The 24,399-nt window shown below is 50.0% G+C and overlaps 1 protein-coding gene across 1 annotated transcript in view; it reads right to left on the reverse strand.

Moving 5' to 3' along the window:
• The window catches only part of ASIC4 (acid sensing ion channel subunit family member 4), a 396,991-nt gene that overhangs the window by 119,216 nt on the left and 253,376 nt on the right, over positions 1-24,399 (reverse strand). The gene's annotated exons all lie outside the window — the stretch shown is intronic.

The raw sequence follows: 24,399 nt of genomic DNA on the forward strand, positions 1-24,399 counted from the left end.
TTATTAGGAAAATGTGCAACTCCTGGGTAAGAGTTGTGTAACGCTTGGGTGACAATATTGATAAATTGTTCTGCCACAGAGTACCTAATTACTCACCATGCTCAGATGCAAAACTCCACTATAGATCTATAAACCCTTTTCATTCAACTTCTAAATTATTACCGTATATACTTGAGTATAAGCCGCACCTAATTTTACCACAAAAAAATGGGAAAACTTATTGACTTGAGTATAAGCCTAGGGTATCCATCTGCATGCCTCACTGTGCCCATGCCTCACGGTGCCCATGCCTTATTGTGCCCATGCCTCACTGTGTCCATGCCTCACTGTGCCCATGCCTTACTGTGCCCATGCCTCACTGTGTCCATGCCTCACTGTGCCCATGCCTCACTGTGCCCATGCCTCACTGTGCCCACGCCTCACTGTGCCCACGCCTCACTGTGTCCATGCCTCACTGTGTCCATGCCTCATTGTGTCCAAGCCTCACTGTGTCCAAGCCTCACTGTGTCCATGCCTCACTGTGCCCATGCCTCACTGTGTCCATGCCTCACTGTGTCCATGCCTCACTGTGCTGTCAGTGAGTAAAGCAGTGGTGTGGCGGCCTTTTTTGGGGGCATCAGATTGGCCCAGGGGGTGGCTGTGTCAGTTTCATTCCGGGACACTGTATTGTCCTGGAATGAAGGTGCCCGGGGCAGACCTGCAAAATGCGGGACTGTCCCTGGCAATCCGGGACACGTGGTCACCCTTATAAAAACAGGAGAGCGTTCTCAGCACGGTAGGCGGCGGGTACCGGAAATGCTGCCGATGCATACTTGTGATTTTGGAGCTTTCCGATTATGTGACAGCCAATCACATCGGTCACATGACCCAAATACCTGCCTCCGCCTCTCGGCTTTTAGAACTCTTTAAGGGCCGGGAGGCAGCCAGCGCAAAGAGGTCAACCACTATTATAAGCTCTATTTGTGGGGGAAAATGGACGTCAATTTTGTTTGGGAGCCACGTCGCACGACCGCGCAAATGTCAGTTAAAGCAACGCAGTGCCGGAAGCTGAACTTTCGCCTGGGCACGAAGGGGGTTTATGTGCACAGTAAGCAAGTGGTTAATGGCATGAATAAAAAGAGCGAAACAAAGAAAACGAATGCAGGCACCACATCTCAGGACCAGTAAGCTGCAATACTATCAATTTTTGTTTCTGAGTTTACAAGATCATTTGGCTGCCTAAAACTTTATAGATTCTCTCCTTAAATCTTGGCTTTCCTGTACATTGTATCTCCATTAGCCGGCTATATTTCCATGTAATGATGAGCCAGCAGCCTCGTTGGTGTAATGTTAATGAATTACAAGCCCCACTTTGGCCTGGCCATCCTTGGCGCGGTCCTGGCACATCGACCGACTCCCCGCATTCCAATGATCTGCACTCTATATGAATACTACGCTTTTCTCAGGAACTCTGGTCCGCGTCTTTGTTGGCCCTGCCGTTCGCTCCTATCTCTAATCCTCCTCTGTGTATCTCGCTGTCTTTGTAGCGGCGGAATCTCTCTGTGCTGCATTATCTCTCTTTTTTGCTTTCAGTATTCTTTGAGTTTGCATTTTGCTCTCTCTCTCTTTCTCTGTAATTCCTTCCATCCCTCTATCTCTCCCCCTCCCGGCCCCCTTTATCTCTCCCCCCCCCCGGCCCCCTTTATCTCTCCCATTTTTCCATTTTGGCTGGATCTCGCCGACGCCAGCCATGCCCCACCCTTCGCCATTGCCTGCTGAGAGTTGAGGGTATAACCCCATTATGCTGGGTAATTTCTGTACATAATTTGTTATTTCCCAGTTCAGTGATGTAAATCTCTCCTGATAAGGACCTTTTCACCTTCACAAAGAGAGCGCTCTTCTGTCTGCTTCTTGCGTAGTAATCAGAGGAGCCGCTCTGCCGGCGCCCAACGCATCGGAACTTTTACATCCTGGGAAAGTGGAGCCGCTTCTAAGCGCCTAATGCGGCATTGCACCACTTAACGGTGTCATTACCGCGCTCAGCAAACTGTTGTTAGGGCTGAATATAATGCAAATAAATACGTACAATATAGGCGATACATTACTTACCCCTTTTTTTTTTGCACTGCTGATCTCCTCCAGCCTCTTTCAGACACTTCTAGGTAGATTCAGGTAGAGTTAGGTCGGCGTATCAGTAGATACGCCGACCTAACTCAGAATCTGCGACCTATGTTTAAGTGTATTCTCAAACAGAGATACGCTTGCGCCGTCCTATCATGTTGCAATATTTAGGCTGGCCGCTAGGTGGCACTACCATTGCGGTCAGCGTAGAATATGTAAATCAGTAGATACGCCTATTCACGAACGTACGCCCGGCCGACGCAGTACATTTACGCCGTTTACATAACGCTTTTTCAGGCCTAAAGTTATTCCAACAAATAGTTGGAATAGTAATGTTAAAGTATGGCCGCCGTTCCCGCGTCGAAATTCGAAATGTTTACGTCGTTTGCGTAAGTCGTTCGTGAATAGGGATTTACGTCATTTACGTCCACGTCGAAATCAATAGGCCCGTGCAGCGTACGTTGCCGCAATGCACACTGGGAAATGTAGGCGGACGGCGCATGCGCCGTTCCCAAAAAACGTCAAAAACGTCAGGTCAACCAAAATTAACATAAAACACGCCCCCTCCGCCTATTTTGAATTAGGCGCCCTTACGCCCGCCCGCTTTAGGCTACGCCGCCGTAACTTAGCAGGCAAGTACATTGTGAATCATGTACTTGCCTCGCTAACTTACGGCGGCGTAGCCTAACTGCCATAAGCTACGCCGCCGCAAGTATGCGCTCTCCATCCTGAATCTTGCTATTCCTGTCGACATGCACTTGCTGCATGTTATTGCTCTGGACTGGCTTTCTGATAGTGATCATATCTGTGCAATGTGTGTCACCAAGACCAACTGTACAGTGACAACGCAAGAGCACAAGTTTTCAGTTGCAGCTGGTGCTCAAACTTTTTTGGGGGGCGCAAACAAACTAAAAAGAACAAACAAACATCAATTGCAACCAGTGTGCCCATCAAAAGCGGGCACTGTGCCCATCAAGCGCAGCCACTGTGCCCATCAAGCGCAGCCACTGTGCCCATAAATTGCCGCAACTGTGCCCGATGCTGTATCCTGGCCTAGGCCAACAAGGCCCAGGCCTGGGGGAGCACTTTGCAGGGGGGCAGCACAGAAAGAGTCCCCACTGGCTTGCGCTACACTGTTAGATTTCAGAGATTTCCCTTCACTTCCTACCCCATAGCCAAACAGGAAGTGAGAGGAAATCTATGCAAATTAAGGGAATCCATTGCTCCCACCAGGCCCTAAGAACTAGTGTCCCCACTTCAAAATTTCAGGGCGGGTCTTAAACGGAAAGGGGTGTGGCCTTGACAGGAAGGGGTGGGTCATATTTAAATTAGGGGGTGCGCGAGTTTAGTCAGGCCTAGGGCAGCACAAAACCTAAATGCACTACTGACTGTGCCATCAAACGCAACCACTGTAACCATCAATTGTTGCCAAGGGCCTCTTCCCCACAACCCTGGCCCGGTGGTTGTGACAGTCTGTGGGTAGGGGGCTTATCAGAATCTGGAAAGCCCCCTTTAACAAGGGGCCCCCCAGATCCCAGCCCCCCCTATGTGAATGGGTATCAGGTATATTGTACCCCGACTCATTCACCAAAAAAAGTGTCAAAAAGTAAAAACCACAATAGACAGTTTTTGACAATTCCTTTATCCACCCCAGACGATGTACCATGTTGCGAAACGCGTTGGGGGCTCCACTGTTGCAGTTTATTTTGACAAGCGCTGTTTTCATCTCCTAATGTAAGTGTTTCTACCTACATTAAATACCTTTTATTTACAATATTACGCTATGTGCCCGTCTCTTTTTTTCTTAATTATACCCATCTGGTTCCGTTGCTCGACATTTGTTGGGTCATTGCCCATAAGCACCCATTATCAACATACCCTTGGTACAGCGTTTTGGTGTGTGAGACGTTGTGTGGGAACTGCAGCAGAGGATTCGGTCTCCATAGTGGTTCATACCATGCCCAGTTGACCCTCTGAACATACGTTCTTTAGGGTTCACTGTTTCCGGTAAGCGTCTCCTATGTTGGTGGATGCCATTTTCACTTCATCTGGTTCATTTTCAGGGGTGTCCAAACTTTTTTCAAAGAGGGCCAGATTTGAAGAAGTGAACATGCGTGAGGGCCGACCATTTTGCCTGACATTCTTTGAACCATTAAAATTCGGTCTAAGTGTGTTAGTTCAAGCTCTAATACACGGCCCAACGAGAATTCTCTTGCCTTAGTGGCTGTGTGCGAGTAAAGAGATGAGCTCAGGCATATTATTTGGATATAGCATATTTATTGGCGTATAACACGCGCCTTCATTTTAAGAGGGAAGTTTCAGGAAAAAAAAGACATACAATTTTAAATAAAGAACTGTGAAGCAAAATAAGGGTCAGTGCCCATCTACAGACCCACCATTGCCAGGAATGCAGCACCCACCATTGCCAGGAATGCAGCACCCACCATTGCCAGGAATGCAGCCTGATGGAGGGGGCAGGACGAACGCCAAATAAATTACATACAGGAGAATCTACTGTTTACACAGCGGCCTCTTTAATAGAAAGTCCTGCCTCCTTTGATGAGCAGAACGGTCGTCCAATGGCAGCGCAGGAGACGGGATTTCCTATTACAGAGCCCACCCTTAAACAGAAAATTCTCCTCCTGTATGTATGGCACTTAACCCACCTCCTCCCTGTCCCCTCCAAGGCAGCCAGAAGTTATATCTTTTGTGGCCTCGGCACTAGGAGATCGTCAAGGGCCACAAAAGATAATTGTGTCCAAATAACCAGACGGGCCGTTCAAAACCAGAACGTGGGCCGCGATTGGCCCCAGGCTGGACTTTGGACATGCCTGATTTAGATTGTGGGAGCACCAGCACTTTAATTCACATTGGACTGTTTGCTATTTTCAAATCTTTTTTTGTATATCAGAGACTTTTCCATGTGTTTTTATAGACACATGTCCATTGATCATTTTCATGCATTGCTGAACACGGTGTTCACATTTTCATATTTTCATTTGTCTAGCGCTACTTTTTATAGGTTGTTTAATTCCTTTATTATAACAAAAGAAAATTAAATATGGTTAGACTGTGGCTAGACTGATTACTGTGGTAGCCAATTTAGAGACTACCATAGCGATTAGGTGACCCGAAACCGGGAGATCCGGGTCCCGATCCGGGGCCCGGGGATCTGTGAAGCAAGGGGAAGCCCTTTTTAGACACTCAGCCCTGGAACAAGCATTCCTATTGGAAGTTTTCTCCTCACTTCCTGTCCCGGAGACACAATAAGAAGTTAGATGAAATATCCCGAAGTGACTGTTTTTGCATATAGACCACCCATGACTGAGAATATAGATGTTCCATGACTGAAAGAACTGAAATCCAAAGAATAAAAGGGGCAGGCTAGGGACAGTCAGAATGAGAAGAAAAGAGTTAGGGCTCTTTCACACGGGCGGCCCGTTCAGGTCCGCCTGCCAGTTTTTTAGGCGGACCTGAACGGGCGCTCCGTGCTCCTCTATGGAGCCGCGGATGTCAGCGGTGACATGCCCGCTGACATCCGACCCGCCAAAGTGTTATGGAGGAAAAACCTACTTTTCCATCCGTCTGGCGGATCGGATCGGGTGAACACGGACATACAGTCCGTGTTCATTCGATCCCCCCATAGGGGAGAGCGGAGAAAAGACAGGGCGGTCCCTGCACAGTGTGCGGGGACCGCCCTATCATCCGCCGGCTCAGGGGGGATCAACGGAGCGATCCCCGCTGAGCAAGCGGATGTTCACAGGGCGGATCATTACTGATCCGCCCCATGTGAAAGGGGCCTAAGCTGAGGATGGATGTCCTCCATAGACATGTACAATTTGTTTAATTACGAATTAGTTTTTTAACAAATTTCGACAAATTTGTTAATTTGGAAATATCCGAATTATCGAATTCCTGTTTAACCAATTTTTCTGAATATTCGTAAATTCGAATATTAGAAAATTTGTGAATTCTAAAATTAGAAAATTAGAAATTCCAAAAAAATGAAAATTAGAAAATCTGAAATGATAACTAACTTTTACTAACTATTAAATTATAGGTATTGGAATTTCCTTTCAGATTTGGCCGTTAGTGAATGTACGGAATAAAAATTTGTCCGAAGTTACGAATTATCCAAAATAACGAATGCCGCATTTAAACAAATAGAACGGAACAAATTAATAATAATTAATAACAATAATATGGAATAAAAAAAAATAACTTTTTACCGTGTGTAGTTACAGACAGAAGAACAGGAAGTGAGGATTTCTCAGAAGAAATAAGGACACTTAAAAGCAAAATGGAAGGATGAGGTAAGTGAAGGAGGACTGCACTAAGGTAAAGGAAGATATTTAGGAAAAAATAAATTGTACCTTTACAACCCCTTTAAGTTAATATTAGTTAGTTATTATTTCAGATTTTCAAATTTTGGGGTTTTTGAATTTTAGAATTTAGAAATGAGAAATGAGAAATTAGAATTTATAAATTATAAATTAGAATTTATAAATTATAAATTAGAATTTATAAATTATAAATTAGAATTTATAAATTAGAATTTATAAATTATAAATTATAAATTAGAATTTATAAATTAGAATTTATAAATTAAAAATTTGAATTTAGAAATTTTAAAATTTTTGAATATTCAAATTTACTAATTTTTCAAATTTACGAATTGTGATCATAACAAATTACCTAAAAAAAATAATAATGATACGAAAACAAACACATTTTTCGGCAGTGCACATGTCTAGTCCTCCAGCCAGGAAATGGGGCGGGGCTCTTTCTGACTGTTGCCGTTTCTAATGCACATTATGAGAAGCTCAAAGTGTGCAGTAGAATCAGAGCCATTTCAGTACAGGGGATGAGCCGGTACAACTGTGTAAGACTGAGGGTCCAACATAAAGTTTCCATTACAAGCAAGAGCAATGTGCATTTATCCCGCCGTAGCGCCCTTGCAGTGACATGACTCGCGTTGTGCTCCATTAATACCAACACACAGAGACCTCCCCTCCCCCCCGGTCTTGTTCTGTGTGGGGCGTCACATGCGTTCCTCACTCCATAATAACTATCACTTTGCCACATCTGTTACCGATCACCTCCCCCCCCCTCTTTAATTATAGAAATAAATTGTCCCGAGTGATGAAATTGTGCGCAAACCTCCATCTCGCCCCCCAGAAACGTTACATTGAAGGATTTAACGTTCGCCATAAATGGCTCAATGGGACGCTCGCGGGATTTCTCACCGACTTTACGATTCCTTTGTGCAGTTTGTCTGGATCTGTCACTCCGGCTGGGTGACCTTTGTCTGCTTCATATAAACAGAGCTTCCGTTCCAGCTGTAAAATCCCCACATGACTCACTCCGGCCGGCGGCGGTTATGGGGTGAAAATGGCGTATAAAAGGGAACGAGCCAGACTAGCTGGCAAGAAAGCCAACCTGCTTCTAAAGAGACCCTGTCACCAATTTAAAAGACAAATGCAGGTAAGGCACCAAAAAAATAAAGTGGTTGTAAACCTCAGACATGAAATCTGAACAAAGCGTATCCCTCTATAGTGTGTTCTTGTCGCAATCCGGAGCACCAAGTGGCAGTTTTTCTTTGGCCACACGCCCCCGACACGGGGGCCGGGCCCCCCGGGGGAGGGGGGGGGCCCCGCGCCACTCCAGTTATTTAAACACAGTGGGCCAGATTCAGGTACGAGATACGACGGATCTCTGAGTGTGCAGCGTCGTATCTATGCGCCTGATTCTTAGAATCAGTTACGCATAGATTTGACTAAGATCCGACCGACTTAAGTCTCTTACGCCGTTGTATCTTAGTTGCATATTTACGCTAGCCGCTAGGTGGCGCTTCCGTATATTTATGCGTCAAATATGCAAATTAGGTAGATAAGCCGATTCAGAAACGTATGTCCGCCCAGCGCATTTTTTTACGTCGTTTACGTTAGGCTTTTTCCAGCGTAAAGTTACCCCTGCTATATGAGGCGTATCCTATGTAAAGTATGGACGTCGTTCCCGCGTCAAATTTTGAAAATTTTACGTCGTTTGCGTAAGTCGTTCGCGAATAGGGCTGTACGTAAGTTACGTTCACGTCTAAAGCATTGACGATTTGCAGCGTAATTTCGAGCACTGGGATGCGCCGTTCGTAAAAAACGTCAAATACGTAGGATCACCATTAATTTAAATAAAACACGCCCACATCATCCACATTTGAATTAGGCGGGCTTACGCCGGACCACATACGTTACGCCGCCGTAACTTAGGGAGCAAGTTCTTTCTGAATACGGAACTTGCGCCCTAATTTACGGCGGCGTAACGTGTCTGAGATACGTTACGCCCGCCCATAGATTCTCCATTGTATCTGAATCTACCCCAGTGAGTGAGTGTGTTCACTGTGTTCATTTAGAAAAGGAAGGGGCTGGTAAATGACATGTTGATAAGGCCCTTTCCCCACTCTCCATTAGGGTGACCACATTTCCAAACTACCATTCATGGACACCCTCCCTTCCCAAAAAATCAGCTTGTGCTGTAACGAATCACAGCACAGTGATTGGACACAAGAGGCGGGATTTATGATTTCTCCAATCACAAGCAGGGGGCGGGGATTGTGCTCCTCCAGGCATTCCCGGCCAGGACAAGTACTGTCAGTGAGTAAAGCGGTGATGTGGCGGCCTTTTTTGGGGGCATTAAATTGGCCCGGGGGGGGGGGGGTGGCTGTGTCAGTTTCATTTCGGGACACTGTATTGTCCTGGAATGAAGGTGCCCGGGACAGACCTGCAAAATGCGGGACAATCCAGGACACGTGGTCACCCTAGTTGAGAACTGAAGGGGTTAAAGTCGGCTTGTAATGTGTATGATAAGCCATACAGCCAGGGGCATTGCTAGGTGGCAAAAAGACCAGGGGCTTCAGCCCGAAGTCCAAGGCCGGAACCGGGGGTGGGGATTAGTGGTGTTGTTGTATGTGGCATAGCGTACCGTTTTTTTGGGGTTGGGCGGTGGGGTTGTGTGACTTACCAGTGCCCATCAATGCTGACCACTGACCTACCTGCACTGACCTACCTGCACTGACCTACCTGCACTGACCTACCTGACCTACATACACTGACCTGCATGAGCTTAACACACACTGACCTACTGACAATGACATAGATACACACACTGACTTACCTGAGCTCAGCCGTGGTGTGCGGTCACAGTAAAGAACAGGCATTTAGTCACTCGTCACTGTTAGAGAGGAGAGGAGCTGCCGAGGAGGAGAGGAGCAGCCATGCCATGAAGGAGGAGAGGAGCTGCCATGCCGAGGAGGAGAGGGAGGAGAGCCGCCCGCCCGAGCAGGGATATTGTTCGGCGGCTGCATTTGAAATTCCCGCCATCTGGAGACTCTGCAGGCTATGATGGACGCACGTCCCATGGTCCTCCTGGCATTGGCGCTGCAGGCTCCAGAAGGCGGGACCTATGACACTCGGCCCCAGCCACACTCGGCTGAACTCGGCCACACTCGGCCCCAGCCGCACTCGGCCGAACTCGGGCCACACTCGGCCCCAGCCGCACTCGGCCCCAGCCGCACTCGGCCGCACTAGGCCCCAGCCGCACTCGGCCACACTCAGCCCCAGCCGCACTCGGCCCCAGCGGCACTTGGCCGAACTCGGCCACACTCGGCCCCAGCCGCACTCGGCCCCAGCGGCACTTGGCCGAACTCGGCCACACTCGGCCCCAGCGGCACTCGGCCACAGCCGCACTCGGTCCCAGCCGCACTCGGCCACACTCGGCCACACTCAGCCCCAGCCGCACTCGGCCCCAGCCGCACTCGGCCACACTCAGCCCCAGCCGCACTCGGCCGCACTCGGCCCCAGCGGCACTTGGCCGAACTCGGCAGCACTCGGCAACAACGGCAGTCGGCCACAGCCGCACTCGGCCCCAGCCGCACTCGGCCAAACTCGGCCCCAGCCGCACTCGGCCACACTCAGCCCCAGCCGCACTCGCCCACACTCGGCCCCAGCTACATTCGGCCACACTCGGCCACAGCCGCGATCAGATCGGTCCCGGGCCCCGGCGCTCTGGGCCAACAATACAAAGCATCGTTCAATAGACTCGGGGTCCCATTCGGGGCTCCAGCCCCCCAAGCCCGGGCCTAACGACGCCCCTGCATACAGCGGTTCTCTAATGAACAATGTGCGTCTAATTTCCCTCATAGTGAATGACCCCCCCATTGCCTTTGCCCCCCCCCCAAGAGCCTCCAGACCCCGGGGACACCTCCCAGCGCTGAGTTATATTTGGAATTTCAAGGCAACATCAAAAAAAGATGAAAATCTCTCCAGCGAGGGCGGCAGATCACCGCAAACAGGTGTCACCATCTATCTCAATAATCCTGACCGCGCCAGGAATGACATGACTGGGCGCTCGCTGTCAGCATTACCGAGTCCACCTGCAGCTACGCATTAAAGGAGACCTCCGCAGATGAGCGACTCGCACCCCCATCCCATTTTTACAGCGTTCTACACAAAGGCACAGGTTGAAGATGCACATGGTGAGGAAAGCGTCGCAAAGAAATCTGTCATCTTTCAGAATAGGGAGAGCGGCCGTCTGTACCAAAGGGGGAGGGGGGGGGGGGGAGGGGGTTAAGCGTTCTGATTTTGGCTCAGACAGCCCTGAATCTCTGCCCCGCTCTGCCCCTAAGGGAATAAAAGGTGGCAAAGCAGCTGGAAGGAACCTGCCAACACAAATAGCGACTCGGCATCGCATTTCTGAAAAGTTTGAACATTCAAAATGCAAATTCCACACTTGGCGCTCAGCCGGAGTCTAAGAGCGGCGGCAGAACTGCTGTGCGGAGATGGGTGACGGGAGGGTGAGAGATGCAGGCACGGATAGGAGAAGAGAGTAACCCCTTCCCTGCCACATGGGTTGGTATAGAAAAATGGAATCCTCGGCATTGGATTAATGCCCTAAGCGGCTTGCATGGTGAGCCTATAGGGCGGATCGCCCCTGGGGGTGGCGGGCTCACAAGCGATGGGGGTGGGTCTGTGGTCCGGTCTGTCTGCCGCCCCCGATGGATGGAGCACCAGTCACCACTGCATTTAACCCTTTGATTGCTCTAGATGTTTAATGCCTTCCTAGCCAGTGTCATTAGTACAGTGACAGTGCATATTTTAAGCACTGATCACTGTATTAGTATCACTGGTTCCCACAAAGTGTCAAAAGTGTCAGTTATTGTCCAATTGTTCACTGCAATATTGCAGTCCTGCTACAAGTCACTGATTGCTCCCATTACTAGTGTATACATTAAAAAAATATCCAGTACATATCCCATAGTTTGTAGACGCTATAACATTTGCAAAAAACAATCAATAAAAACTTGAGCCCAGATTCACGTAGATGGGCGCAAAATTGTGCGGGCGTAACGTATCTCATTTACGTTACGCCGCCGCAAGTTTTTCAGGCAAGTGCGGAATTAAAATTCGGCAGGTAGGGGGCGTGTTTCATTTAAATGAAGCGCGTCTCCGCGCCGAATGAACTGCGCATGCGCCGTCCCTAAAATATCCCAGTGTGCATTGCTCCAAATGACGTCGCAAGGACGTCATTGGTTTCGACCTGAACGTAAATGACATCCAGCCCCATTCACGGACGATTTACGCAATCGACGTAACTTTTTAAAATTTTGACGCGGGAACGACGGCCATACTTAACATTGGCTGCACCTCATAGACCTAGGAGCAACTTTACGCTGGGAAAAGCCGAACGTAAACGTTGTAACTTTACTGCGTCGGACGCGCGTACGTTTGGGAATTCGCGTATCTAGCTAATTTGCATACTCAACGCGGAAATCGACGGAAGCGCCACCTAGCGGGCAAAGAAAAAAATGCAGTTAAGATCCGACGGCGTAAGAGACTTACACCTGTCGGATCTAATGAATATCTATGCGTAACTGATTCTAAGAATCAGTCGCATAGATACGACGGCTCAACGTAGAGCCGTCGTATCTCGGTTGAGAATCTGGGCCTTGATGTTTTTTTTTTTTTTTTTACCAAAAACATGTAGCAGATACGACGGCGCATATTTACACTTACGCGGCGTATCTGTAGATACGTCGGCGTAAGTGCTTTGTGAATCCGGGGCCACTGTATATAGCTAAACTTTTTTTAGCTGCAATTTTCATTGGCGTCCTTTAGGTGGCAGTCTTGTCATCTCGGATGGCCAAGATCTTTCCCCCAATGGAAGCCGGGGGGGTCAGATCTTGGGGGTTATAGAGAGCTCATTCTGGGTGCCCCGTGACCTTCCCTCTGAAATAGGTGACACGACACGGGTCACTCTCTGGGGCTATATAATTATTATCCTGCTTTGTGATCATACAGACTCATTGCCCCCTGACCCCCCCCCCCAGAGCCGCCGCAGATAAAGCCCTTGTCACCAATTTCCCTGTTACGCTCGCCTGTCCCCGCGCCGCCAGTCCTTTGTCAGTAACGAATAGATTGCCTCCCCAGGAATTGTATGTATATTAATGTGTGACGGCGCGGTGGCTTGTCAGCCCGTGTCCCCGGCGCCGGAGTGTATTAAAGGTTTATCATTAATATTATTGATTCATTAATAGATACTGCAATGCAGTAAGAGGCCAGAATAATAAAACTTATGCAATATATATATATATATTTTAGCCACAGGGGCCTGTTCACACTAAATCGCAGTGCCCTTGCGATCTGCTGTGGGAGGGGGTGGGGTCAATTCACGTTAACGACACCCCAAGCGCAGGTCGAAAATGCATTGCAGCTCCTATTACGAATTGGGCCCTAAAGCCAAATGCAGTTGGATAACTGATTATAAAATGTGAGCCGGAGTTTGGCTTCAATGTGTTAGTGTATCTAAATCTGCTAACACTCCCCTCCAACCATACTGACTACTGCTACTATCTGCTGTGCCTAGTGGCGTCAGGAGGGGGGGCTGACGGGGGCTGGAGCCCCAAGTGTGCCCCCAAAAAACCTCGGGTCTCAAAAAATCCCCTAAATGCATTATTAGCCCCGAGCGACAACAGGGAACGATCTCCCGCCAGCGCGGCCGAGGGACGTACAAAGATCCTGCTGCCGGTGACTTGTCCTCAATGTTCCCCTATGGGGGAAGTTCCTCCACTGACTGCGCAGGCGCAAACTTCCCGACGGAAATCCCCGAACCTCGCCCGGCATCCAGGCTCATTCTTTAACATCCCCGTGGATTGGAGGATGTTAAAAAAAGAGCCAGGAGGCCGAGCGAGCGGAGCGAGCCGTCCGAGCGCAGCGAGGACGTGAGGCCGACTGGCCACTTTCCTCTAAGTCCACGTCGCCCTGGATGCCGGCCGCCGTTCGGGGATTTCCGTCAGCAAGTTTGCACCTGCGCAGTGCTTGAAGGAACTTTCCCGATGGCTGGAACCATGTCAGCGCATCAGTTCGCGCATGCGCTGGAACTTCCGTGATACCTGGAACCAGCACGGCAGATCACCGGGTCCAGGAGGAGGCGGGAATGACACTGCCGACGCACTGGGCACTGGGAGATCCCCACTGAGCCACTCAGGTAGGTCAGTCATGTATATCAGGTAGGTCAGTCATGTAGGCCAGTCATGTATATCAGGTAGGTCAGTCATGTATGTCAGTCATATATATCAGGTAGGTCAGTCATATATATCAGGTAGGTCAGTAATGTATGTCAGGTAGGTCAGTCATGTATATCAGGTAGGTCAGTCATATATATCAGGTAGGTCAGTAATGTATGTCAGGTAGGTCAGTCATATATATCAGGTAGGTCAGTCATGTATATCAGGTAGGTCAGTCATGTATGTCAGGTAGGTCAGTCATGTATGTCAGGTAGGTCAGTGTATGTGTCAGATAGGTCAGGTAGATCAGTGTTAAACAAATGAGTCTGAGCCTATCACCCTCCTCAGGTAGGTCAGTCATGTATGTCAGGTAGGCCAGTTATATATATCAGGTAGGTCAGTCATGTATATCGGGTAGGTCAGTCATGTATGTCAGGTAGGTCAGTCATGTATATCATGTAGGTCAGTCATGTATGTCAGGTAGGTCAGTCATATATATCAAATAGGTCAGTCATGTATGTCAGGTAGGTCAGTCATATATATCAGGTAGGTCAGTCATGTATATCAGTGATGTATGTCAGGTAGGCCAGTCATATATATCAGGTAGGTCAGTCATGTATGTCAGGTAGGTCAGTCATATATATCAGGTAGGTCAGTCATGTACGTCAGGTAGGTCAGTCATATATATCAGGTAGGCCAGTCATGTATCTCAGGTAGGTCAGTCATGTATATCAGGTAGGTCAGTCATGTAGGCCAGTCATGTATATCAGGTAGGTCAGTGATGTATGTCAGGTAGGTCAGTCATATATATCAGGTAGGTCAGTCATGTACGTCAGGTAGGTCAGTCATATATATCAGGTAGGTCAGTCATGTACGTCAGGTAGGTCAGTCATATATATCAGGTAGGTCAGTCATGTATATCAGGAAGGTCAGTCATGTATGTCAGGTAGGCCAGTCATGTATCTCAGGTAGGTCAGTCATGTATATCAGGTAGGTCAGTCATGTAGGCCAGTCATGTATATCAGGTAGGTCAGTCATGTATGTCAGGTAGGTCAGTCATATATATCAGGTAGGTCAGTCATGTATGTCAGGTAGGTCAGTCATATATATCAGGTAGGTCAGTCATATATATCGGGTAGGTCAGTCATGTATGTCAAGTAGGTCACTGTATGTGTCAGATAGGTCAGGTAGATCAGTCATGTATGTCAGGTAGGTCAGTCATGTATGTCAGGTAGGTCAGTCATGTATGTCAGGTAGATCAGTGTTAAACAAATGAGCCTGAGCCTCTCACCCTCCTTGTGCTCGCCCTCCAACCACCCACCTCACCCCTCCCCCCCGCTTTACCTCCAGGCAGAAGCCCCTGGTCTTTTTCCCACCTAGCAACACCCCTGGCTGTGCCCCCTGTGTTCCTTCATCCAGAGCCCTCTTGGAGTCTACCATGGCGGTCGCTCAATCAGCGGACAGGCCATGCGGCGGTGCCATCGCTCCCGTAACAAAGAGCGCAGAGGTAGGTAAGCCGGCCTCTCCGATCGCCGTAGGGCCGGGGTGGGGGGAGGGGGGGTTCTCGTTGTAGTTATGCCTGAGTGTTCCTGAATTGCTGACAGTTACAAATGAACTGACACAGCGAGAATGCTGAACAACGTGTGAGACTTCCTGACATTAATAAATGAAGTGACACGCTAAAATCTGTGTATGTGCCGAGAGCGAGATATGGAGAGAGTCTGCCAGGGGGGGGGGGCGGAAAATACAGGGAACAGAACCACAGATCCTTCACTCCCCCCCCATCCTATAATGGGACCATTACTAGGGGGACACCAAACACACGTCACATAGAGGGAGCCTGCCGGGGGGGAGCGGAAAATACAGGGAACAGAACCACAGATCCTTCACCACCCCCATCCTATAATGGGACCCAAACACACGTCACATGGAGAGGAGATCTGGGGAAGGGAGACTCTGGGGAAGGGAGATTCTGGGGAGAGGAGATCTGGGGAAGGGAGACTCTGGGGAAGGGAGACTCTGGGGAAGGGAGATTCTGGGGAAGGGAGACTCTGGGGAAGGGAGACTCTGGGGAAGGGAGATTCTGGGGAAGGGAGACTCTGGGGAAGGGAGACTCTGGGGAAGGGAGATTCTGGGGAAGGGAGATTCTGGGGAAGAGAGATTCTGGGGAAGGGAGACTCTGGGGAAGTGAGATTCTGGGGAAGTGAGATTCTGGGGAAGGGAGATTCTGGGGAAGAGAGATTCTGGGGAAGGGAGATTCTGGGGAAGGGAGATCTGTGGAAGGGAGATTCTGGGGAAGGGAAATTCTGGGGAAGAGAGATTCTGGGGAAGGGAGATTCTGGGGAAGGGAGATTCTGGGGAAGAGAGATTCTGGGGAAGGGAGATTCTGAGGGAAGGGAGATTCTGGGGAAGGGAGATTCTGGGGAAGGGAGATTCTGGGGAAGGGAGACTCTGGGGAAGGGAGACTCTGGGGAAGGGAGATTCTGGGGAAGGGAGACTCTGGGGAAGGGAGACTCTGGGGAAGGGAGATTCTGGGGAAGGGAGATTCTGGGGAAGGGAGACTCTGGGGAAGGGAGACTCTGGGGAAGGGAGATTCTGGGGAAGGGAGATTCTGGGGAAGGGAGATTCTGGGGAAGGGAGATTCTGGGGAAGGGAGATTCTGGGGAAGGGAAATTCTGGGGAAGAGAGATTCTGTGGAAGGGAGATTCTGGGGAAGAGAGATTCTGGGGAAGGGAGATTCTGGGGAAGAGAGATTCTGGGGAAGAGAGATCTGGGGAAGGGAGATTCTGGGGAAGGGAAATTCTGGGGAAGAGAGATTCTGGGGAAGGGAGATTCTGGGGAAGGGAGATTCTGGGGAAGGGAAATTCTGGGGAAGAGAGATTCTGGGGAAGGGAGATTCTGGGGAAGGGAGATTCTGGGGAAGGGAGATTCTGGGGAAGGGAGATTCTGGGGAAGAGAGATTCTGAGGGAAGGGAGATTCTGGGGAAGGGAGATTCTGGGGAAGGGAGATTCTGGGGAAGGGAGACTCTGGGGAATCTGGAGACTCTGGGGAAGGGAGACTCTGGGGAAGGGAGATTCTGGGGAAGGGAGATTCTGGGGAAGGGAGATTCTGGGGAAGAGAGATTCTGGGGAAGGGAGATTCTGGGGAAGAGAGATCTGGGGAAGGGAGATTCTGGGGAAGGGAGATTCTGGGGAAGGGAGATTCTGGGGAAGGGAGATTCTGGGGAAGGGAGATTCTGGGGAAGGGAGATTCTGGGGAAGGGAGATTCTGGGGAAGGGAGATTCTGAGGGAAGGGAGATTCTGGGGAAGGGAGATTCTGGGAAGGGAGATTCTGGGGAAGGGAGATTCTGGGGAAGGGAGATTCTGGGGAAGAGAGATTCTGGGGAAGGGAGATTCTGGGGAAGAGAGATTCTGGGGAAGGGAGATTCTGGGGAAGAGAGATTCTGGGGAAGGGAGATTCTGGGGAAGAGAGATTCTGGGGAAGAGAGATTCTGGGGAAGAGAGATCTGGGGAAGGGAGATTCTGGGGAAGGAAAATTCTGGGGAAGAGAGATTCTGGGGAAGGGAGATTCTGGGGAAGGGAAATTCTGGGGAAGAGAGATTCTGGGGAAGGGAGATTCTGGGGAAGAGAGATCTGGGGAAGGGAGATTCTGGGGAAGAGAGATTCTGGGGAAGAGAGATTCTGGGGAAGAGAGATTCTGGGGAAGGAAAATTCTGGGGAAGAGAGATTCTGGGGAAGGGAGATTCTGGGGAAGGGAGATTCTGGGGAAGAGAGATTCTGGGGAAGGGAGATTCTGGGGAAGGGAAATTCTGGGGAAGAGAGATTCTGGGGAAGGGAGATTCTGGGGAAGAGAGATTCTGGGGAAGAGAGATTCTGGGGAAGGGAGATTCTGGGGAAGAGAGATCTGGGGAAGGGAGATTCTGGGGAAGGGAGATTCTGGGGAAGGAAAATTCTGGGGAAGAGAGATTCTGGGGAAGGGAGATTCTGGGGAAGAGAGATTCTGGGGAAGAGAGATTCTGGGGAAGGGAGATTCTGGGGAAGAGAGATCTGGGGAAGGGAGATTCTGGGGAAGGGAGATTCTGAGGGAAGGGAGATTCTGGGGAAGGGAGATTCTGGGGAAGGGAGATTCTGGGGAAGGGAGACTCTGGGGAAGGGAGACTCTGGGGAAGGGAGATTCTGGGGAAGGGAGACTCTGGGGAAGGGAGACTCTGGGGAAGGGAGATTCTGGGGAAGGGAGATTCTGGGGAAGGGAGACTCTGGGGAAGGGAGACTCTGGGGAAGGGAGATTCTGGGGAAGGGAGATTCTGGGGAAGGGAGATTCTGGGGAAGGGAGATTCTGGGGAAGGGAGATTCTGGGGAAGGGAAATTCTGGGGAAGGGAGATTCTGTGGAAGGGAGATTCTGGGGAAGGGAGATTCTGGGGAAGGGAGATTCTGGGGAAGAGAGATTCTGGGGAAGAGAGATCTGGGGAAGGGAGATTCTGGGGAAGGGAAATTCTGGGGAAGAGAGATTCTGGGGAAGGGAGATTCTGGGGAAGGGAGATTCTGGGGAAGGGAAATTCTGGGGAAGAGAGATTCTGGGGAAGGGAGATTCTGGGGAAGGGAGATTCTGGGGAAGGGAGATTCTGGGGAAGGGAGATTCTGGGGAAGAGAGATTCTGAGGGAAGGGAGATTCTGGGGAAGGGAGATTCTGGGGAAGGGAGATTCTGGGGAAGGGAGACTCTGGGGAAGGGAGATTCTGGGGAAGGGAGACTCTGGGGAAGGGAGATTCTGGGGAAGGGAGATTCTGGGGAAGGGAGATTCTGGGGAAGGGAGATTCTGGGGAAGAGAGATTCTGGGGAAGGGAGATTCTGGGGAAGAGAGATCTGGGGAAGGGAGATTCTGGGGAAGGGAGATTCTGGGGAAGGGAGATTCTGGGGAAGGGAGACTCTGGGGAAGGGAGATTCTGGGGAAGGGAGATTCTGGGGAAGGGAGATTCTGGGGAAGGGAAATTCTTGGGAAGAGAGATTCTGGGGAAGGGAAATTCTGGGGAAGAGAGATTCTGGGGAAGGGAGATTCTGGGGAAGGGAGATTCTGGGGAAGGGAGATTCTGGGGAAGGGAGATTCTGAGGGAAGGGAGATTCTGGGGAAGGGAGATTCTGGGAAGGGAGATTCTGGGGAAGGGAGATTCTGGGGAAGGGAGATTCTGGGGAAGAGAGATTCTGGGGAAGGGAGATTCTGGGGAAGGGAGATTCTGGGGAAGAGAGATTCTGGGGAAGGGAGATTCTGGGGAAGAGAGATTCTGGGGAAGAGAGATTCTGGGGAAGAGAGATCTGGGGAAGGGAGATTCTGGGGAAGGAAAATTCTGGGGAAGAGAGATTCTGGGGAAGGGAGATTCTGGGGAAGGGAAATTCTGGGGAAGAGAGATTCTGGGGAAGGGAGATTCTGGGGAAGAGAGATCTGGGGAAGGGAGATTCTGGGGAAGAGAGATTCTGGGGAAGAGAGATTCTGGGGAAGAGAGATTCTGGGGAAGGAAAATTCTGGGGAAGAGAGATTCTGGGGAAGGGAGATTCTGGGGAAGGGAGATTCTGGGGAAGAGAGATTCTGGGGAAGGGAGATTCTGGGGAAGGGAAATTCTGGGGAAGAGAGATTCTGGGGAAGGGAGATTCTGGGGAAGAGAGATTCTGGGGAAGAGAGATTCTGGGGAAGGGAGATTCTGGGGAAGAGAGATCTGGGGAAGGGAGATTCTGGGGAAGGAAAATTCTGGGGAAGAGAGATTCTGGGGAAGGGAGATTCTGGGGAAGAGAGATTCTGGGGAAGAGAGATTCTGGGGAAGGGAGATTCTGGGGAAGAGAGATCTGGGGAAGGGAGATTCTGGGGAAGGGAGATTCTGGGGAAGGGAGATTCTGGGTGGGGGAGATTCTGAGGAAGGGAGATTCTGGGGAAGGGAGATTCTGGAGAAGGGAGATTCTGGGGAAGGGAGATTCTGGGGAAGGGAGATTCTGGGGAAGGGAGATTCTGGGGAAGGGAGATCTGGGGAAGGGAGATTCTGGGGAAGGGAGATTCTGGGGAAGGGAGATTCTGGGGAAGGGAGATTCTGGGGAAGGGAGATTCTGAGGGAAGGGAGATTCTGGGGAAGGGAGATTCTGGGAAGGGAGATTCTGGGGAAGGGAGATTCTGGGGAAGGGAGATTCTGGGGAAGAGAGATTCTGGGGAAGGGAGATTCTGGGGAAGAGAGATTCTGGGGAAGGGAGATTCTGGGGAAGAGAGATTCTGGGGAAGGGAGATTCTGGGGAAGAGAGATTCTGGGGAAGAGAGATTCTGGGGAAGAGAGATCTGGGGAAGGGAGATTCTGGGGAAGGAAAATTCTGGGGAAGAGAGATTCTGGGGAAGGGAGATTCTGGGGAAGGGAAATTCTGGGGAAGAGAGATTCTGGGGAAGGGAGATTCTGGGGAAGAGAGATCTGGGGAAGGGAGATTCTGGGGAAGAGAGATTCTGGGGAAGAGAGATTCTGGGGAAGAGAGATCTGGGGAAGGGAGATTCTGGGGAAGGAAAATTCTGGGGAAGAGAGATTCTGGGGAAGGGAGATTCTGGGGAAGGGAGATTCTGGGGAAGAGAGATTCTGGGGAAGGGAGATTCTGGGGAAGGGAAATTCTGGGGAAGAGAGATTCTGGGGAAGGGAGATTCTGGGGAAGAGAGATTCTGGGGAAGAGAGATTCTGGGGAAGGGAGATTCTGGGGAAGAGAGATCTGGGGAAGGGAGATTCTGGGGAAGGGAGATTCTGGGGAAGGAAAATTCTGGGGAAGGGAGATTCTGGGGAAGGGAAATTCTGGGGAAGAGAGATTCTGGGGAAGGGAGATTCTGGGGAAGAGAGATTCTGGGGAAGAGAGATTCTGGGGAAGGGAGATTCTGGGTGGGGGAGATTCTGAGGAAGGGAGATTCTGGGGAAGGGAGATTCTGGGGAAGGGAGATTCTGGGTGGGGGAGATTCTGAGGAAGGGAGATTCTGGGGAAGGGAGATTCTGGAGAAGGGAGATTCTGGGGAAGGGAGATTCTGGGGAAGGGAGATTCTGGGGAAGGGAGATTCTGGGGAAGGGAGATCTGGGGAAGGGAGATTCTGGGGAAGGGAGATTCTGAGGGAAGAGAGATTCTGGGGAAGGGAGATTCTGGGGAAGGGAGATTCGAAGGGAGATTCTGGGGAAGGGAGATTCTGGAGAAGGGAGATTCTGGGGAAGGGAGATTCTGGGGAAGGGAGATTCTGGGGAAGGGAGATTCTGGGGAAGGGAGATCTGGGGAAGGGAGATTCTGGGGAAGGGAGATTCTGAGGGAAGAGAGATTCTGGGGAAGGGAGATTCTGGGGAAGGGAGATTCTGAGGGAAGAGAGATTCTGGGGAAGGGAGATTCTGGGGAAGGGAGATTCGAAGGGAGATTCTGGGGAAGGGAGATTCTGGAGAAGGGAGATTCTGGGGAAGGGAGATTCTGGGGAAGGGAGATTCTGGGGAAGGGAGATTCTGGAGAAGGGAGATTCTGGGGAAGGGAGATTCTGGGGAAGGGAGATTCTGGGGAAGGGAGATCTGGGGAAGGGAGATTCTGGGGAAGGGAGATTCTGGGGAAGGGAGATTCTGGGGAAGGGAGATTCTGGGGAAGGGAGATTATGAGGAAGGGAGATTCTGGGGAAGGGAGATTCTGGGGAAGGGAGATTCTGGGGAAGGGACGGCATATCTGGAGATACGCCGTCGTAAGTCTTTGAGAATCTGGGCCTTAGGCTTTACAACCACTTTAACCGTCTTGCATGTAAATGACAATGTGACGGCTGATGGAGACGTGAGGAAACAAACGTGAGGACCAAAAATATCTGGCACTGACCTCCCTGTACAAAAGGAAACAGCAGAGACGGGATTTACAGGGCGCAACGAGGTGCAGAGAGAACACCCACATGACACGGAGGAGCAGGTGCGAGGGGAACGAAACGGCTCGCTATGTTATAAGCACAGTGATGCGGGATGGAAAAGGCGGACGGCGTTTGCGAGGAGGGATGCAGGTACATAGAACTCAGATGGGACAATGGCGAAAGCACTGAGACAAATAGGACCCGTGTAAAAGGCGTATTATAAATGATTGCGCTTATTCAAAAAGGTAAAAAATAATAGAAACTACAAAGATTTTGCTGCTGCAAGGAATTTGCGGCATTCAGACCTTGCCTGGTCATGATGTATTCAGCAACGTTCAGTATCATAATACAGTTCAGTATTCGTCTGTATGGAATTCCGACAGAGAAAAAAAACATGCATGCTCGGAAATTATTCGAAGCATGCTCGGAAGCATTGAACTTCTTTTTTCTAGGCTCGTCGTAGTGTTGTACGTCACCGCGTTTTTGACAGTCGGAAGTTGGTGTGTCCGTGTGTATGCAAGACAGCTTGAGCGGAATTCTGTCGTTGTTTATTCCGTGTTCACGTTTAGTCGCGTGTACGCGGCATATGAAGAAAAGTTGACGCATTTAGCATAAAGTGCTTAAAACAGTATTAAGCCCAAAAACAAAAGTGTAATATATTGCAGCTTACCAAAACTCTGTGGGCCAGATTCTCGTATCCTGGCGTAAAACTATGCGGGCGTAACGTATCTCGTTTACGCTACGCGGCCGCAAGTTTTACGGGCAAGTGCTTTATTCACAAAGCACTTGCCTGTAAAGTTGCGGCGGCGTAGCGTAAATCCTCCTGCGCAAGCCCGCCTAATTCAAATGATCCAGGTAGGGGGCGTGGATCATTTAAATTAGGCGCGTTCCCACGCCGATCGTACTGCGCATGCGTCGTCCCTAATATTTCCCGACGTGTATTGCGCTAAATGACATCGCAAGGACGTCATTGGTTTCGACGTTAACGTAAATGGTGTCCAGTGCCATTCACGTACGACTTACGCAAACGACGTACATTTTTAAATTTCGACGCGGGAACAACGGCCATACTTAACATTGGTTGCCCCTCATATAGCAGGGGCAACTTTACGCGTTGCAAAAGCTACGGAAACGTCGTAAATTCACTGCGTCGACCGCGCGTACGTTCGGGAATCTCGTGTAAATAGCTAATTTGCATAGACAACGGGAAAAACGACGTCGGCGACATCTAGCGGCGGGAAAAAAAATTGCATCTAAGATCTGACAGCGTAAGAGCCTTACGCCTGTCGGATCTAATGGATATCTATGCGTAACTGATTCTAAGAATCAGTCGCATAGATACGCCGGGCCAGATTAGGACTTACGAAGGCGCAAATGGCATTGCGCCGTCGTAAGCCCTTTGAGAATCTGGCCCAAAATGTGGTGGCTGCATTAGCTTGACTAGAGAATTAAAGGTAAAGTCTGACAACCAATGCGGCCTCCACCATACCACACCACCAAAATAAACCACAGCAGCACCAACTGGAGTTTTAACAGCCACAGCAGCCACTTTATTAATAAAAATATAAATAACCAACGTACAATAACAGATATACATAACAATAACCAACAACATAATGACCTTTAATAATTAACCGCTTGCCTACCGGACACTTTCACCCCCTTCCTGCCCAGGCCAATTTTCAACTTTTAGCGCTGTCACACTTTAAATGACAATTGGGCGCTCATGCAACACTGCACTCATATGAAATGTTTACCATTTTTCAAACAAATAGAGATTTTTTTTGGTGGTATTTAATCACCACTGTTTTTTTTTTTTTTTTGCTAAACAAACGTAAAAAGGTTAAAAAACAAAAACAAACATTTTTCAAAGTTTGTTCGAAAAACTTGGCAAACAGGTAATTTTTCTCCACTGATGCGCGCTGATGAGGCTGCTGCACTGATGGGCACTGATAGGCATCACTGGTGGGCAGTGTTTGGCAGCACTGGTGGACACTGATTGGCAGCACTGGTGGGCCGTGATTGGCGGCACTGGTGGGAAGTGATTGGCAATACTGGTGGGCACTGATTGGCAGCACTGGTGGACACTTATTGGCAGCACTGGTAGACAATAGCAGCACTGGTGAGCAGTGATTGGCAGCACTGGTGAGCACTGATTGTCAGCACTGGTGGACACTGATTGGCAGCACTGGTGGGCAATGATTGGCAGCACTGGTGGACACTGATTGGCAGCACTGGTGGGCAGTGATTGGCAGCACTGGTGGGCAGTGATTGGCAATACTGGTGGGCAATGATTGGCAGCACCGGTGGATGCTGATTGGCACCACTGGTGGGCAATGATTGGCAGCACTGGTGGACACTGATTGGCAGCACTGGTGGACACTGATTGGCAGCACTGGTGGACACTGATTGGCAGCACTGGTGGGCAATGATTGGCAGCACTGGTGGACACTGATTGGCAGCACTGGTGGACAGTGATTGGCAGCACTGGTGAGCAGTGATTGGCAGCACTGGTGGACACTGATTGGCAGCACTGGTGGACACTGATTGGCAGCACTGGTGGACACTGATTGACAGCACTGGTGAGCAGTGATTGGCAGCACTGGTGGACACTGATTGGCAGCACTGGTGGACACTGATTGGCAGCACTGGTGGACACTGTTGGGACTGCACTGATAATCAGGACACTGAGTATCAGTGCTGGTGTCCCTGAAACACAAGCCGATTACCAAATTAGGGGGGAGCCGTTCCTTAGCATGCTAAGAAACTTGTCCGCTGGAAACATGTCCGATGGTTAGTACATCTAATCGGACATGTCCGCTGGTTATGACGTGTAACCAGCGTCCCGAAATCCCGCGCATGCGTTGAATTGATTTG

Source organism: Rana temporaria, chromosome 6 (genome assembly GCF_905171775.1).
Source record: "Rana temporaria chromosome 6, aRanTem1.1, whole genome shotgun sequence".
NCBI classification, from domain to species: domain Eukaryota; kingdom Metazoa; phylum Chordata; class Amphibia; order Anura; family Ranidae; genus Rana; species Rana temporaria.